A 12403-nucleotide genomic window follows, 5' to 3' on the forward strand; every position below is an offset into this window, starting at 1 on the left:
TAATGAGAATATTACAGTACTGGAAAATTAATATTCTACAAGGGTCAAGGACGGAAGCTGTTTAGTTGGAACAAAGAAAGATTTGAGATATCATTTTGACTACGGGATTTATTCTATACCGTTACACTACTGGGTTTATTCTCTGGGCTACAATGGGAAAAATATAGAGGAGCAAATTTACAAGGAAATTATAGAGTTGCAAAAGCTATAGACTAGGTATAATGAGAGACTTCTGTTATCCTAGCATATAGACAAGGTATAATAATTATGTAGAGGGCAGAAAGGGGAAAGTTTCTTGCATGGGCATAGTAGAAATTTCCAGATCGGTATGTTTCCAGCCCAACAAGAAAGGAGGCATTTTTGGATCTGGTTCTAAGGGATAAGGTGACTCAAGTGGGACAAGTGCCAGTAGGGGAACATTTAGGAGACAGTGGTCATAGAATCAGAGCATCATAAGGTTTAGAATAGCTATGGAAAAAGACAAGAAGCATTCTGGAGTAAAAATACTTAATTGGAGGAAAGCTAATTTCAATGGGTTGAGAACAGATCTGGCCCAGGTCAAAAATTGGTAGATAAAACTGTAATGGAACAGTGGGCTGCCATTAAAGAGGAGAGGGTTCAGATACAATTCAGATACATTCTCACGAGGAGAAAATGTAGGACAAACAAAGCCAGAGCTCCCCAGATGATGATAGAATAAGATGTGGCAGAAAAAGGATGCATATGGCAAATGTCAGGTTGATGATGCAAGTGAGAGCCAGGCTGACTATTGAATGATCAGAGAGGATGTAACAAAGAAATGAGAAGCAAAGAGAGACTATGATAAAACTAGCAGCTAACATAAAGGGAATCCAGTAGTCTTCTGTAGGCATATAAATAGTAAAATGGCGTTAAATGGAAGAGTGGGGTGAATTAAGTTCCAAAAAACAATATTATGCATTTAGGTCGCGGGCATGGTGAAGGTACTAAATGAGTACCTTGTATCTGTCTTTACCAAGTGTTATGACCAGGTGAGGAGGGGTTTAATCACTCCTCTCTTTTACCCTTCCTCATTTGGTTGTAGCACAGGTTTTGAATTTTAAAAAGGATGGTGTATTGTTAACACACTATTTACTTGACTGTGTGCAGTTTTTAAGAATTAAGACAGAGATATTCTTGAGTTAAACGCTAAACCCTACCCAGGTAGAATAATTAAAGATGTACAATTATGTCCCACTAATGCTTGTAAACACACACACTGAAACCCCAAGCATGCAGAATGAAATACAGCTTTACAGAGTATCAGAGGTTCAAATTGGCCAAGTTAAAGTGCAGATTAAAAAAAGGAAAGTCAATAAAGATTCACTGATTGTATCAGGATGTGTTGGTTTTTCAGCTGAGACTGTTTAAAGCTATAGCTGGTATGTTCCTTTTCTCTGGAAACACTGTTGTAGAAATCCATTGGCTTTCAGTAGAGTCTCTGCAGGAATGTCTGCTATAGGAACGTAGAGACACTTTTAACTCAACAAAACAGGGTTCAAGGCTTAGATGGAATACTGTAGATGGAGAAAGGCAACCATTCTCTCCGGCAGTTATAATATCTCTGTCTAAAGCCCAAATTCAAACATCCATACAAATGGTTGTATCACGTGACCACTCTCCATGTTGTTTCTATATTCCAAAAGGAAGTTGATCAGCTCATGTTTTGCAACAGCTTCTCTTAGCCATTGTGAAAGCTGAGCTAATTAATTTTTAATGCTCCAGAAATTAATGCCTGAATGGATAATTCTCCCTTTTAGATGAGATAGGAAGGAATCTTTTTCACAGCAAGGTCATTGTCTATTGCGGCCTCCATAGACCCTCCTCCTTAGTGAAATGGACTGTGGCTCCACAGATGCAAATTGGCAGCCATTTTACGTCAGCGCCTTTGTGTTCCGGTGAAACGTCTCTTTTATAAAATGTTTAACATGTGAAAACAGCCAATGAGCTATCAAATTAATTCCTTTTAGCACATCTTTGTGGCACAAGAAAGACTATGTTTCCAAAACCACAGTGAAGGAGGAGGTAATTGAGATACTGGATGAGCCAAACATTGATAAAGAATAGGCATTTGGAAGGCTCACTGAACCAAATAAGTTGATAAGTCTACAGGACCAGATCTGATTCTCCTGAGGATGGAATGGATACAGCACAGGAGGAGGTTATTTGGCCAGTCATGTCCACATCAGATCTCTGCAACAGCAACTCATCTAGTCCTAATCCCCCATCTTTCCATCGTAGCCCTGCAGATGTTTACTATTCAGATAATTATCCAATTCTCTTTTGAAGGCCTCAATTGAAGCTGCCTCCACTGCACTCAGACATTCCAGATCCTAATCACTGTAAAAAGGTTTTCTCTCATGTCTCCATTGCCTCTTTTCTCAATCATCTCAAATCGATACTGAGGGAAGTAAGGGTGGAAATTGCAGCCATGATCTTCCAATCCACCTTAGATACAAGGGTGGTGGTAGAGGACTGGAGAACTGCAAATGCTGCACTCTTGTTCAAAAAAGATTGTAAGCATCAGACCAGACAGTTTGACATCAGCTTTTAGAAAAGATAATCCAGGACAGAATGAACAGTCACTTGGACAAATGTGGCTTCATTAAGGAAAGCCAGCACAGATTTGTTAAAGGCAAATCCTCTTTAGCTAACTTGATTGGGTTTTTTGATGAGGTAATAGAGAGGGTTGATGAACTGAGGGTAAAGCAGTTGATCTGTCCGTGGACTCCCAAAGGTGTTTCATTAAATGCCACGTAACAGACTTGTCAGCCAAGTTAAACCCCGTGGAATAAAAGGGACAGTGGCAGCATGGATATAAAGTTGGTTAAATGACAGGAAAGAATAAACGACAAATGGCTCCTTTTCAAATGGGAGGAATGTAAATAGTGGAGTTCTCCAGGGATCAGCCTTCAGACCACTGCATTTATTGATCAGTGTTAATGATCTAGACTTGGTTGTGAAGGGCACAATTTAAAACTTTTCACATGACACAAACGTTTGAAGTATTGTGCACTGAGGAGAAGGATAATGATTGACTTCAGGAGGACTTGGACAGGCTGGTATGGGTGGACATATTGCAGAGGAAATTTAATGCAAAGAAGTGTTAAGTGATACATTTTAGAAGGAAGAATGAGGAGAAACAATATAAAATAAAGAATACAATTCTAAAGGCATGTAGGAGTAGAGAGATCTGGGCGTGTTTATGCACAAATTTTGGAAGTGGGCTGAGCAGATTGAGAAATTGGTTAATAAGATACATGGGATCCTGGGCATTAAAAACAGAAGCATTGAGTACAAAAGGTTAAGGTAAACTTTTATAAAACGCTGGCCTGACCTCAACTGGAATACTGTGTCCAGTTCTGGGCGCCACACCTGAGGGAGCATGTAAAGGCATTGGAGAGGGTGCAGGAAAGATTTACGAGAATGACTTCAGGGATGAAGAACTTCAGTTAGGTGGATAGATTGGAGAAGCTGGGGCTGTCCTTCTTAGAGGAGAAAAGGCTGAGAGGTGAATTGACAGAAGTATTCATAATCATGAGGGATCTGGACAGAATAGACAGAGAGAAACTGTTTCCATTGGCAGAAGGGTGAGAACCAGAGGACACTGCTTTAAAATGAATGGCAAAAGAGCCAAAGGTGACATCAGGAATAACATTCCTGATCAAGTGGTTAGGTTCTGGAATGTACTGCACAAGCATGGGATGGAGGCAGATTCAATTGTGGCTTTCAAAAGGGAATTATCTGATGATGAAAAAAAATGCAGGGCTATGGAGAAATGGCAAGGGGGTGGAGTTGCTCTTGCAGAGGACTGGCGTGGACACGAAGGCTGAACAGCCTCCTCCTATTCTGTAGCCATTCCATGGTTAATCTTGGAATTAATTAAAGAATTTTGCCAATATTTAAAGTGCATTGTTCAAAAGTTCGAATTATGAAGCTTGAAAATAGAGATCAAACAAAGACTATACTGAAACAGTACATTTTCTGGTCCATAGGACGTTTGTGAACATGTTTTTCCACTTTTGGCATCTGGCACATCTAGTTCGGATATTGTCCAGGCCAAGAAAAAAAAGTAAAGCTTGTTCCACTGTACTTATATCAATACACTAAACTGAGAAAGGCATCTTTTAGTACAATATTGTTAAATGTCTTTGTTTACAGGGCCTAACCACCAGTGTTTAATCATGTGCAGGTTTTGACCTATTGACTTACTTCGACAGTTTGCTATTTTGAGACTACCATAAACTAGTGTAACTTAGGAGCTGTACAGCATTTAGAAAGAGAAAGCTTCCCTCTCATCATTCTGAGATGTTGCTTAAATTAAGCTCTATATTTATTTATTTGTTGCCTTTCCTCCTGAAGGCCCTGGCTCTTGTTGTGCTATGCTGCACGGATATTGAATGCTGTCTAGTACCTCAAATAAGTTTTTTTTAAATCTGAGTGTCTTGGCAGGATGCATGACCTTGAAGGGAATCATAGCCGATTTCCTTAATTGATGTCTATTTTCCCGCAGAGATCTATGGATATAAAATGAAGCATAGGTATTGATCAGAAGGAGGAATCCTGGCTAATTTTTATCCTCCTTACCCTAAGGACATGAAGCCCAGTTAAAAAGCCCGAGGTGATATCAAATATCTCAATATAGATAAGGAATCAGACTTTGGACCTTCAAGGAGGGCATGCCAGGAGCAGTACCAGGCATATCTAAAAATGAAGTGTCAATCTAGTGAAGCTATAACACAAGACTACTTGCATGCCAAGCAGCATAAGCAGCAAGTGATAGAGCTAAGCGATCCCACAACCAACGGATCAGATCTAAGCTCTGCAGCCCTGCCACATCCAGCCATGAATGGTGGTGGACAATTAAACAACTAACTGGAGGAGGAGGCTCCACAAATATCCCGTTCCTCAATGATGGGGGAGCCCAATACATCAGTGCAATAGATAAGGCTGCAGCATTTGCTACAATCTCTAGCCAGTAGTGTCGAGTGGATGATCCATCATGTAGAGTGAATCGAATTGGCTGCAGACTGGAATCTGAGATGCTGGGAACCCCCGAAGGAGGCCGAGATGGACTCATAAAGTCTCTCTGACTCTATCTCGGCCTCCTCTTCCGGAGGTCCCCAGCATCTCAGATGCCAGTATTCAGCCAATTTGATTCACTCCACATGATATCAAGAAATAGCTGAAGGCACTGGATACTGTAAAGGCTATTGGCCCTGACAATATTCCAGCAATAATACTGAAGACTTGTGCTCCAGAACTTGGCGCCCCTAGCCAAGCTGTTCCAGTACAGCTACAACACTGGCATCTATCCGGCTATGTGGAAAACTGCCCAGGTATCCCCTGTACACAAAAGGCAGGGCAAATCCAACCCAGCCAATTAAGACCCCATCTGAGTCCATTCTCGATCATCAGTAAAGTAATGGAAAGGGTCATCAATAGTGCTATCAAGTGGCATTTGCTTAGCAATAACCTGCTCACTGACGCCCAATTTGAGTTCTGCCAGGGCCACTCAGCTCCTGACCTCATTACAGCCTTGGTTCAAACATGGACAAAAGAGCTGAACTCCCGAGCTGAGGCGAGAGCATCTTCCCTTGATATCAAGGCCACATTTGACTGAGTGTGGCCTCAAGGAGCCCTAGCAAAACTGGAGCCAATGGGAATCAGGGAAAACTCTCTGCTGGTTGGAGTCATGCCTAGCACAAAGGAAGATGTTAGTGGTTTTTGGAGGTCAGTCATTTCAGCTCCAGGGCATCACTGCAGGAGTTCCTCAGGGTACTGCCCTAGTCCCAGCCATCTTCAGCTGCTTCATCAATGACCTTCCTTCCATCGTCAGATCAGCTGATGATTGCACCATTTGCGACTCCTCAGATACTGAAGCAATCCATGTCTAAATGCAGCAAGACCTGGACAGTATCGAGCCTGGGCTGGCAAGTGGCAAGTAATATTCGCGCCAAACAAGTGTCGGGCAATGACTATCTCCAACAGGAGAGAATCCAACCATCGCCCCTTGATGTTCAATGGCATTATCATCACTGAATCCCCTGCTATCAACATCCTGGGGGTTACCATTAACCAAAAACTGAACTGGATTAGCCATATAAATACTATGTCTACAAGAGCAAGTCAGAGGCTAGGAAGCGTGTGACGGGTAACTCAACTCCTGACCCCCAAAACAAAAACAGAATTACCTGGAAAAACTCAGCAGGTCTGGCAGCATCGGTGGAGAAGAAAAGAGTTGACGTTTCGAGTCCTCATGACCCTTCGACAGAACTTGAGTTTGAGTCCAAGAAAGAGTTGAAATATAAGCTGGTTTAAGGTGTGTGTGTGTGTGTGTGTGTGTGTGTGTGTGTGTGTGTGTGTGTGTGTGTGTGGTGGGGGGGCGGTGGAGAGAGAGAGAGAAGTGGAGGGGGGGTGTGGTTGTAGGGACAAACAAGCAGTGATAGAAGCAGATCATCAAAAGATGTCAACAACAATAGAACAAAAGAACACATAGGTGTTAAAGTTGGTGATATTATCTAAACGAATGTGCTAATTAAGAATGGATGGTAGGGCACTCAAGGTATAGCTCTAGTGGGGGTGGGGAGAGCATAAAAGATTTTAAGATATTTAAAAATAATGGAAATAGGTGGGAAAAGAAAAATCCATATAATTTATTAGAAAAAAAGGAAGGGGGAAACAGAAAGGAGGTGGGGATGGGGGAGTGAGCTCATGACCTAAAGTTGTTGAATTCAATATTGAGTCCGGAAGGCTGTAAAGTGCCTAGTCGGAAGATGAGGTGTTGTTCCTCCAGTTTGCGTTGGGCTTCACTGGAACAATGCAGCAAGCCAAGGACAGACATGTGGGCAAGAGAGCAGGGTGGAGTGTTAAAATGGCAAGCGACAGGGAGGTTTGGGTCATTCTTGCGGACAGACCGCAGGTGTTCTGCAAAGCGGTCGGCCAGTTTACGTTTGGTCTCTCCAATGTAGAGGAGACCACATTGGGAGCAACGAATGCAGTAGACTAAGTTGGGGGAAATGCAAGTGAAATGCTGCTTCACTTGAAAGGAGTGTTTGGGCCCTTGGACGGTGAGGAGAGAGGAAGTGAAGGGGCAAGTGTTGCATCTTTTGTGTGGGCATGGGGTGGTGCCATAGGAGGGGGTTGAGGAGTAGGGGGTGATGGAGGAGTGGACCAGGGTGTCCCGGAGGGAGCGATCCCTACGGAATGCCGATAAGGGGGGTGAAGGGAAGATGTGTTTGGTGGTGGCATCATGCTGGAGTTGGCAAAAATGGCGGAGGATGATCCTTTGAATGCGGAGGCTGGTGGGGTGATAAGTGAGGACAAGGGGGACCCTGTCATGTTTCTGGGAGGGAGGAGAAGGCGTGAGGGCAGATGCGCGGGAGATGGGCAGGACACGGTTGAGGGCCCTGTCAACGACCGTGGGTGGAAAACCTCGGTTAAGGAAGAAGGAGGACATATCAGAGGAACTGTTTTTGAAGGTGGCATCATCGGATTTTTCTTTTCCCACCTATTTCCATTATTTTTAAATATCTTAAAATCTTTTATGCTCTCCCCACCCCCACTAGAGCTATACCTTGAGTGCCCTACCATCCATTCTTAATTAGCACATTCGCTTAGATAATATCACCAACTTTAACACCTATGTGTTCTTTTGTTCTATTATTATTGACATCTTTTGATGATCTGCTTCAATCACTGCTTGTTTGTCCCTACAACCACACCACCCCCCCTCCACCTCTTTGTCTCTCTATCTCTCCGTCCCCCACACACACACCTTAAACCAGCTTATATTTCAACTCTTTCTTAAACTCAAGTTCTGTCGAAGGGTCATGAGGACTCGAAACGTCAACTCTTTTCTTCTCCACCGATGCTGCCAGACCTGCTGAGTTTTTCCAGGTAATTCTGTTTTTGTTTTGGATTTCCAGCATCCGCAGTTTTTTTGTTTTTATTCCTGGGCCCCAAAGGCTGTTCACCATCTACAAGGCACAAGTCAGGAGTGTGATGGAATACTCCCCACTTGCCTAGATGCAGCTCCCACAGCACTCAAGAAGCTTGACACTGTCCAGTACAAAGCAGCCTGCTTGATTGGCACCACATCCACAAACATTCACTCCCTCCGCCACCGACATACAGTAGCAGCAGTGTGTACCATCTACAAGATGCACTGCAGGAATTCACCAAGGCTCCTTAGACAGCACCTTCCACACCCATGACCGCTACCATCTATAAGGGCAAGGGTAACAGATAGGTGGGATCACCACCATCTGGAAGTTCCCCTCCAAGTCACCCATCATCCTGACTTGGAAATATATCGCTGTTCTTTCACTGTCACTGGTTCAAAATCCTGGAACTCCCTTCCAAACAGCATTGTGGGTGTACCGACACCACATAGGCTGCAGTAGTCCAAGAAGGCAGCTCAGCACCACCTTCTCAAGGGCAATTAGGGATGAGCAGTAAATGTTGGCCCAGGCAGTGAAGCCCACATCCCGTGAATGAATAAAAGCACGTGTAGAAACTGACGTGTTGCTGGATGATGACACCTAGAGGCAGCATGTTGGTGAGCAATGGGCGGGGAGCTAAAGATGTCCCCATGGAACTCCAGCTGTAACAATGCAGGTGTGGGAAGAGAAACCATTGGACATGATTCTGTGGCTTTGATTGGATAGAGAAGGATAGAACTAGACCCAGCTGGACAATGGAGCACTGGCATTGGAGGAAGATGGTATGTTTTGATGTGTTAAAGGCTACAGACAGGTTGTGAAGGACAAGGCAGGAGAGGTTACCATGGTCTCAGTTACAGAGGATGCCATTTGTGACTTTAATAAGGGCAATGTTGATGCTGATGTGGGATGAAAACCCAAGTGGAGGGATTTACACATGGAATTGTGGGAAAGATGGGCACAGCTTTGGATCTCAAAACTCAAAACCTTGGGACAACCCCAGTTCAGAAAGCTGAACCATAGATTTGCTGCACAGTATGAACATTTCACACATGTACTTGTTACATATTGCTGAAATTCTAATAACATTGAGAAAAATATTTAATATTTTTCTTTTCCATTTTACATGCATGGCCAGAGTGAAGAAAATATTTGACAGTGGCAACAACATGTTTAAAAACTTTGGAGGAGAAAGGAGTTTTGATATGGGGCAGTAGCTTCCAAGGCCAGAGGAGTCAAGAGTGGGTTTTTTGAAGAGGGGGTGATGATGGCAGCTTTAAAGATGAGGTGGACAGTACCTCAGGAGAGGGAATGGGGAACGATATCAACTAGCATGGAGGCCAGGAAGGAAGGTTGAGTGGTCAGCAGCTTTGTGGGAATTGAATTCAGGGATGAGGACATGAGTCTAAAGAACAGGATGTCCTTGGAGAGGGCCCTCTCCAAGGGCTCTTAAGGCCCCAAGGGCCCTTCGTATCAATTTGAAGAAAAAGCATATAATGTGCCAAAGATTAGTGGTAAGCCAGAGGATTGAGAAAGTTTTAAAAACCAACCAAAGATGACCCAAAAAAATAGAGGGAGAAAATAAACTTTGAGGGCAAACTAGCAAGTAACATAAAAACGAACAGGAAGAGTTTTTTTAAATCTATAAAAAAGAAGAGAGAGGCCAAAGTGAACATAGGGCCCTTAGAGAATGAGGCTTGGGAGCTAATATTGGGGAACCAGGAAATGGCAGGAGAGTTGAATGAATGCTTTGCATCAGTCTTCACGGTAGAAGACACTATTAGTATTCCAAAAATACTAAATAATCAAGGCGGGGGAGGAAATAAATACAATAACTATCACTAGAGAAAAAGTACTAGGGAAACTATTGGGGCCAAAGGCCGATTAAGACCCTGCATCCTAGGATATTAAACGAAGTAGCTACACGGATAGTGGATGCACTGGTAGTAATCTTCCAAGAATCCTCAGATTCTAGAAAAGTCCCAGGGGATTGGAAAACTGCCAATGTAACACCCTTATTCAAAAAGTGAGGGAAATGAAAAACTGATAGCTAAAGGCCAGTTAGCTTCACATCTGTCATTGGGAAAATGTTAAAGTCTATTATAAAGGATGTAATAGTAGAGCATTTAGAAATACATAATATAATCAAACAGAGTCAGCATGGCTTCCTGAAGGGGAAATCATGTCTGAAAAATGTATTAGAATTCTTTGAGGAGGTAGCAAGTAGGATAGATAAAAGGGAACCAGTAGATGTAATATATTTGGATTTCCAAGAGGCGTTCGATAAGGTACTACACATATGACTACTTGATAAGATAGGAACCCATGGTGTTGGGGGGTAGTATATAAGCATGGATAGATGATTAGCTAACTAACAAGGCAGAGAGTTGGGATAAAGGGGGGCATTTTCAGGATGGCAATCTGTAACTAGAGACGTGCCACAGAGATCAATGCTGGGGCCATAATTATTTACAATATATATTAATGACTTGGATGAGGAAAGTAAATGTACTATCGCCAAATCTGCAGATGACACAAAAATAGGTGAGAAGGCAAGTGGTGAGGATGACACAGAGTCTACAGAGGAATATAGACAGGTTAAGTGAATGGGCAAAAACTTGGCAGATGGAATATTATGTGGGAAAATGTGAGGTTTTGCACTTTGGCAGGAAGAATAGAGGAGCTGAATGTTATTTAAATGGAGAAAGACTGCAGAAAGCTGCAGCACAGAGGAATTTGGGAGATCTCGTGCATGTATCCCAAAAAGCTAGAATACAAGTTCAGATAATAGTGAAGGCAACTGGAATGTTGGCCTTTATTTCAAAGGGAATGGAGTATAAAAATAGGGAAGTCTTGCTAAAACTACACAAGGTACTAGTTAGATCACATCTAGGATATGTGAACAGTTTTGCTCCTCTTATCAAAGGAAAGATATACTGGCATTGGAGGCAGTCCAGAGAAGGTTCACTAGGTTGATCCCAGGCATGGAGGGATTTTCTTCTGAGGAGAGGTTGAGTCGGTTGGGCCTGTACTCATTGGAGTTTAGAAGAATGAGAGGCGACCTTATTGAAACATATAAGATTCTTAGAGGGCTTGACAGGGTAGATGCTGAGAGGTTGTTCCCCCTTGTGGGAGAGTCTAGGACCAGAGGATATAATCTCAGAGTAAGGGAGCGCCCATTTAAAACAGAGATGAGGAGCAATTTCTTCTCTAAGGGAGTGAATCTATAGAATTTTTTTACTGCAGAGGGCTGTAGAGGCTGGGTCATTAAGTATATTCAAGGCAGAGGTAGTCAGATTTTTAATCAGTAAGGGATATCGAGGGTTATGGGGAAAAGGCAGGAAAGTGGAGTTCAGGAATATCAGTTCATCCATGATCTCATTGAATGGCGGAGCAGACTCGATGGGCCAAAAGGCCTATTCTGCTCCAATGTCTTATGATCTTATGGCATACAGGAAGATATGAGTGAAGCCAGAGTAATGTAAGTTGAGGGCTGGGGCAGTTGGAAACCGTAGAGGAAGTTTGACTTGGTGTGCTAGGGGTAGGGTGGAAAGCAGCTGATTAGAGGTTCTCAACCTTGGTGGTGAAGAAGTCCATATCATTGAAGTTTATGTCCCTTGGACTTAAGGGAACGAAGATGAAGGCCATTCCGGTTGAGCACCCAGAATGAGAGTAATGGTTTTAATGGAGACAAGTGCATCACACTGCATAGTTTACCCACTAAGGTCATTAAAGCTAATTCGACAAAGAATCATAGGCATCTATCTCCATTAGAGAGAGACAATATTATATGTAGCTTGTGGGGCAAGATGCAGAGGCGTGCCTCCATGAACTACCATAGCTGGCACAGGGATTGAACCTGTGTTATTGATGTCATTCTGCATTGTACTCTCACCATATAGCCAACTGAGATAACCTATCTCTTATGGCATCCAGAGCTACAGGGGGGGTTGTTGCTACCTCTTGTGCCTGTCACTCCCCTCACGTGCCTCTGACTCCACTTCTACACGAGTTCAATTTTAGGAGACAAAAAATGACTCTTAAGATCAATATTCTCAAGATTCAGTGGAAGGATGATTTTGGTTCCACAATTAAGCATTTTATTACTTATTCATGAATAGATGTTCTACTTTGCAATGACCACACGCATTGTCAGATCTGGTTTTTATTTTTGCATTTCTCACCCTCCTTTATAGCAACATTTTGGCAGTTTGTAGCTATGGCATCAGGACAAGCAGTGTGGTGAAAGCATGTCCACTTCCTTATCGAAACCATTGAAAATTAAGATGTTGGATTTAATCACATAATTTGACCACATACTTAGTGAACCTCATTGTGACTCTGGTGCAAATTTGTAAACTCAAGGCTATCGGCTGTTGACAGGATATTAGATTGGGATTTAGGTTTTTTTCCTGGGTTTTCATGTGTAATAAATTTGAAGT

General features: G+C 42.8%; 1 protein-coding gene across 9 annotated transcripts in view; it reads left to right on the forward strand.

Moving 5' to 3' along the window:
* LOC121275778 (triple functional domain protein-like) overlaps positions 1-12403 on the forward strand; it is a 650960-nt gene that overhangs the window by 196723 nt on the left and 441834 nt on the right. The gene's annotated exons all lie outside the window — the stretch shown is intronic.

This window comes from Carcharodon carcharias, chromosome 3, assembly GCF_017639515.1.
Source record: "Carcharodon carcharias isolate sCarCar2 chromosome 3, sCarCar2.pri, whole genome shotgun sequence".
Lineage (NCBI taxonomy): Eukaryota > Metazoa > Chordata > Chondrichthyes > Lamniformes > Lamnidae > Carcharodon > Carcharodon carcharias.